The sequence below is a fragment of the Macrobrachium nipponense genome, chromosome 42, assembly GCF_015104395.2.
Source record: "Macrobrachium nipponense isolate FS-2020 chromosome 42, ASM1510439v2, whole genome shotgun sequence".
Lineage (NCBI taxonomy): Eukaryota > Metazoa > Arthropoda > Malacostraca > Decapoda > Palaemonidae > Macrobrachium > Macrobrachium nipponense.
In genome coordinates, this window is record NC_061103.1 from 43,454,513 (window position 1) to 43,460,316 (window position 5,804).

Sequence of the window (5,804 nt, forward strand, 5' to 3'; positions counted from 1 at the left end):
CAGACTTCATTTCAGCTCCCAGAGAAAGTTAGTTAGGAACTAAGCCTTATAGGCGGGGAAGCTGTATCCCTTCTCCTCTGTTTCCAGTGTAGTGTTGTGTAAAGTGAAATTGTAAACTTATACTCTAATTATAAGTAAGATTAATTAAGTGGTGTTTAACTTGCCATGTACCCCGGAAAACAAAACGTATCCATGTAACAAGCCCTCCTGAGAGACATGGAAGAAAAGAAATAATACTACAATGTTCCTAAGAGAATAGAAACTCATCAAAAGTGATAATTGGAGGTTAGCCCATATAACCGATAACCTCCAAACATTACTAAAGCTACGAAGAAGATTATAAGAAAGAAGAAAGAAAGAGAATAAAAGAAAACCTATAAGTACTCAACACAACAACGAAAGAAAGGTATAAAAAATAGAGACAGTCATAACAATGCCTCGATTTTTAAAACTAATGAGTTTGTGCATATTTACATTAAGAAAATTTAGATAAGAAAGTAGGTATAAATTAACTAAATATTTGATGAAGTCATGGAATTCTAATACAAAAATAGTTAGTAAATCTTGAAAGCATTTTATTTTAGTGATTCATTATTTAACTGGTCAAAAATAGGATTAAATACGTCAACATTTACTGGACATTCCCCGATTACCTCGATTAACTAAAGAATTAAGTCTTAACAATACAATTTACTAAACTAGAATTAAGTGATTGCTGCATTCAATGGGCCTAGCTATGGAGGAACATTGCAAATAAATTAGGGAAAAATTCGTCCTATGGCCTGCAAATACAAAGAAGCAGCAAGAAGAAGAAAAAGGAGAAGAAGAAATGCCTTGGGGCAACAGGCGAAAAAGTGTGACATTCGTTAGATTACCAGTTATTGATAAAACAGACAAATCACCTCACATTACTCTGTAAGTGCCAGTGCTTAGGTATTGGCGAGTAACCGTGTATCTTTTTATTCCATATTTATTTAATAACGAGTGTAAACTTACACTCGTTATTAAATAAATGTGGCTTACACTCGTTATTAAATAACTAGCAAACTTAAAAATACGGGTGGAGAAGTGAAAATTTATATGTTACTATTTGTTCAGCAATATTTAAAATAAGGGCGATTTTTATACATACCTACTACAGAACCTCTCTGTACACAATATTACAGTTTGTCCATAACTTAATTTCAAGTTGGCAGAGTCAGTTGCTCTGCTCATCGCCACATACAGTTTGGCCATGCGTGAACATGGGTGACGGCAGAAACACACCAACACGATCCAAAGTCTGGCCCCGTGACTTGTTTGCAGTGAATGAGAAGCCAGGTTGATGGGAAACTGCCTGCGCCGTAACTGAAACGGAAACTGGTTGTCCGAAGGCATCAGAGGAATCCGGGGGATGAACAGGACATTTGCCGGAGTGAGGGCCCGTTGCTATCACATGCTTCGAGGGGACGTGGGTGTTTTTAGCTCCATAACGGTGTACCTTGTTCCGTTGCAATGTCTATTGGAAGGATCGAAATTCCGAAGCAACATTACCGGGCAGTACTTCTTCAACATTATTTTGTGAGCTGGCAGTCCCGATGGATTTAATTTATTACTTCAAAAAATCTTGCGGATATTGATGATAATTTTCATCTTCTATTGTGTGCGAGCTGAAATATTCGCGACTTTCTCAGGGGAAGTTGTACAGAAATTATGTATGAAAATTCGTAAAGTAACTAAGTCTACGGGAATAACCAGCCTCGTTTCACGAACAGAAACAGCTCCGTTTCAGGGAATCCCTTCCCTCACTCACCCCTACAAAGGAGTGGGGTAGGTTGGATGAAACCCCCATTACAAACCATCTTAGGGGTCCCCACCATAACCCCCTGCCAAGTTTCATGGCCATCTGACCAGCCGTTTGGCCGTGATTGAATGACAGACAGACAGACAGACATTACGCCCATTATAGTATGATATGGAGGCTACGTTACTGATACAGGTGGTGCCGATGTTATAAAAAAAGATAGACCATAATTATGCTGATTAACAGTGGGAAATTTAAGTTAACTTGAGAAAAAAATGGTGTTGTAGCTACAGGTAAAGATGAACCATAATTACAGATTGTAGGATACACGTACATTATCATAATTTACAAAATACAGGGTAAGACGTATCATAATTTACAGATTGTAAGATATAAATGACCATAATTTGCATATTATATAGGCTATCTTAATGGGAAAAATACGCAATTAAAAAAAAAGTGCTTTTCCTGCAGGATCGAAATTGGAAAAAAAAAACAATTACTTTTCCTGCAGAATCTTAATTGAAAGAAATACGCAGTTAAAAAAAGGTGCTTTTCGTGCAGGATCGAAATTGGAAAAAAATGTGCCTTTTTTGTGTGAATCCTAAATACTGAATGAACAAGGTGCAAGGTACACGACTCACCTCTTAAATCAGATACAACATGTTCAATGCTGACATCCCAAATACTTGGTGCAACGATGAGACACTGACATCCCACTCTATGTGCAAGGTATGAACAACTTCAAAACTTCATATCCTTCAAAACTTCAAACTTCAAAAATTTCATAAACTTCTCCCGAAATTATTCCCAATATTACTTTCTACCGATAACGAACTCTTAAAACAATTAAACAATGCTGAAGAGATCCTTTTAAATAAGAAAACACATTTATATAAGAAACGGATAAAATATATATTATCCTTATTTTCTAACTACCCCAAAAAAACCACATTCTATTATATATAAACATGAATATGATAGAATGTAGAAACTAAATATGCAAAAAGCAATCACGCATGAAATACAGTAAAAATATACATACTAATATCCGGTTTCATTTCTTTTAGATTTGAACGAGTTCTCATTATTTGCCTGTTTTTTCGCAGCTTCTCTTAATGAAGGGTTTCCTTAATCAGTACAATACCATTCTTCAATATACGAGACTGCTTGAGTCATAATAACGATCTTTCACGCCGACTGCTACCTGTAAAAGAGCGAAGTAATAAATTCCGAATGTTCCGCCTCTGTCAAATGGTATAAGAATAAACGAGTTGTTGTTAAATAAAGAGAGAAAATAGTATTGTAAAGAATAATTGAAATCGCAATGGTAAAAATCATGTTCAGTCCTGATTGGTCCTACATCGTCAACCTTCGTTACATTCAGGTGTGGCTGCTGCAGATGTCTGCTGAAATCCAACTTATGTTCAAAGTAGATATTTGGTGTCAATTTCAGAACATAATTATTTGAATGGAAATACGCTTTCGATTTACATAATCCATCAGTTTTATAAAGTATGAGATTATAAACCACACATTTCAAGAACTATAAATATAATTTCATAAAGCAACTATGAGAGCCACTGACAGGTTATGAGACGGAAGGCTTGGGGAGGAATTAGTAGACACCAGATGTATCAAGGAACAAATGTATCCAGTGCATCACTCATTTTTTTTCTTTTATCGAGCCGCGTCTCACGGAGTAGCCTAGATGTTCCATTTCTCGAGTCATCCGAGTAACAACATAACCACCCTGATGGTCTTCATATCAGTGGTAGATATGATTGCACTGACTAAAGAAAAATTCAGTATATACTTAGATATGATGAGAGAGACTAAACTATGGTTGGGTTTATTTTCTGTCAATTTCGTTGGTATTATTGAATATTACAGAATTGACCTTTTATAATACCTTGATAATGACAACAGGAACTCTATTAAAAATGATAGCAGAGAGAGAGAGAGAGAGAGAGAGATTAAAGTATTGGTGGGTTCATTTTATGTCAATTTCGTTGGCCTAATTAGACCTTTTATGATACATTGGGAATGACAACAAGGACTATATAAAATTTGTATAAGAGAAAAGAAAGAGAGGCCCGACTATGGTTATGTTTTTATTGTCTGTCAATTCCGTTGGTAATATATTAAACAATACTGGATTGACCGTTTATGATCCCTAGAGAATGACAACAGAAACTATTAAAATTTTATAACAGAGAGAGAGAGAGAGAGAGAGAGATGAGATGAGAGAGCGAGAGAGAGAGAGAGAACTATGGTTGGGTTTATTTTCTGTAATTTTTTTTTTATTTGGTATTGTTAAACAATACTATATAGACCTTTTATAATACCTTGGGAATGACAACAGGGACCCGATTAGATTAATGTTGTAATAACCATGTGATATGCAATAAGATAAGTCCGATATCTCCGTGTCTTCGTCCATACTTGTTGTGAAACAAGTCAATAAGTCAAACCAACTGTTCGAAGACCTCGTTCAATAGTTAAAATTTCCCTCCACACGTGACCTAACAAAACATCAAGGAAAAAAATCATCAATCGTATTTTCGTTTTCGTTAAATTGAATTTCGTGATGGTCATTCGCAGAATAGTAAGGTACGATTTCATGACGAGTGGTAGTTCGCAAATTCATCGGTTGTCAAAGACCCACTTGAAAACGGAATTACCCCCTAGGGAATGTAATTAGGAGCTTCCTAAGATATAATACTGAAGGTTTGTACAGACAAAATAATGAGCAATTTGACCTTACACCTACACACGTCATATATGGGTAGATGCAAAGCGATAAAGAGATGGACTGAATTGCTTTCATTAATCGTCAGGTTCAGATTTATTCTTGACATTTAACTTAAATTACTATTAAATTTCTTCCCTCATTTGGGCTGGTCCTTGGTCATAATCATTGGTAAAAATTAAAATACCCAAGACCCAAGTGTTTTTAATGCTTTTTATAATTACATAATTATGAGATTTTATAATTACATATAATTATGAGATTTTATAATTACATATAATTATGAGATTTCATTAAAATCAACTGGATTTATCGATGAATTTATAGAAAATATCTGAAAACTACGTATTACACATTTTGATATTCAGTGTTTAACCGCAATCATAACTTCGTATTAACTAACCTTTGTTTAAGGACTAAAGCGATACAGATTGATTGAAGCTATAAGTTTATTTTTTTTTCCAATTTCCATTCCCACAACATTCCTTACATTATTTTGTGGTCAAGGTATAGTTAAATCACTATGGAAATAAAATTATTTTTTCTATTTATACAATGTTGAATTGTAGACAAATGAAAGCAAGCAAAACAAGATAGCATTCGATACAGTTATTTTGTCCATCCACCATTATGTGCGTTAACATCTTGCGATCTGTTTTGCATTGACGAGATGTGGTTATACACAACTTGTGGGTTGCGAACGTGCTGGAAAAGACAAGATGCTGATGGTTACGCTCCTGACCCTCAGCCGATGTTCCCCCATCATAATTTATTAACCAAAGTGTTAGACAAAAATAATGAGGTTTTTAGTCCAGCATAAGGAGTCACAATAATAATAATAAATAATGGAAAAGTAAATCCACAATAATATGTCTGTTTGATCTTGTTATTTAAAATACAAAGCAGAAAGCTTTCGATGACCTGCACGGTCCTCCTTGTCAGATTGACAAGGAGGACCGTGCAGGTCATCGAAGGCTTTCTGCTTTGTATTTTAAATACCAAGATCAACAGACTTACTATTGTGGATTTACTTTTCCATTATTATTATTATTAACTCATGTGATTATGAGTTTTCTTTGAATAATAATAATAATAATAATAATAATAATAATAATAATAATAATAATAATAATAATAATAATAATAATAATAATAATAATAATAATAAAATAAAAGGGCTTAAGTAGTAAAGGAGGAGGAGGAGGAGGAGGAGGAGGAGGAGGAGGAGACGACGACTTGGGAGATGTGTGTTTATAAGAATATTCGGTC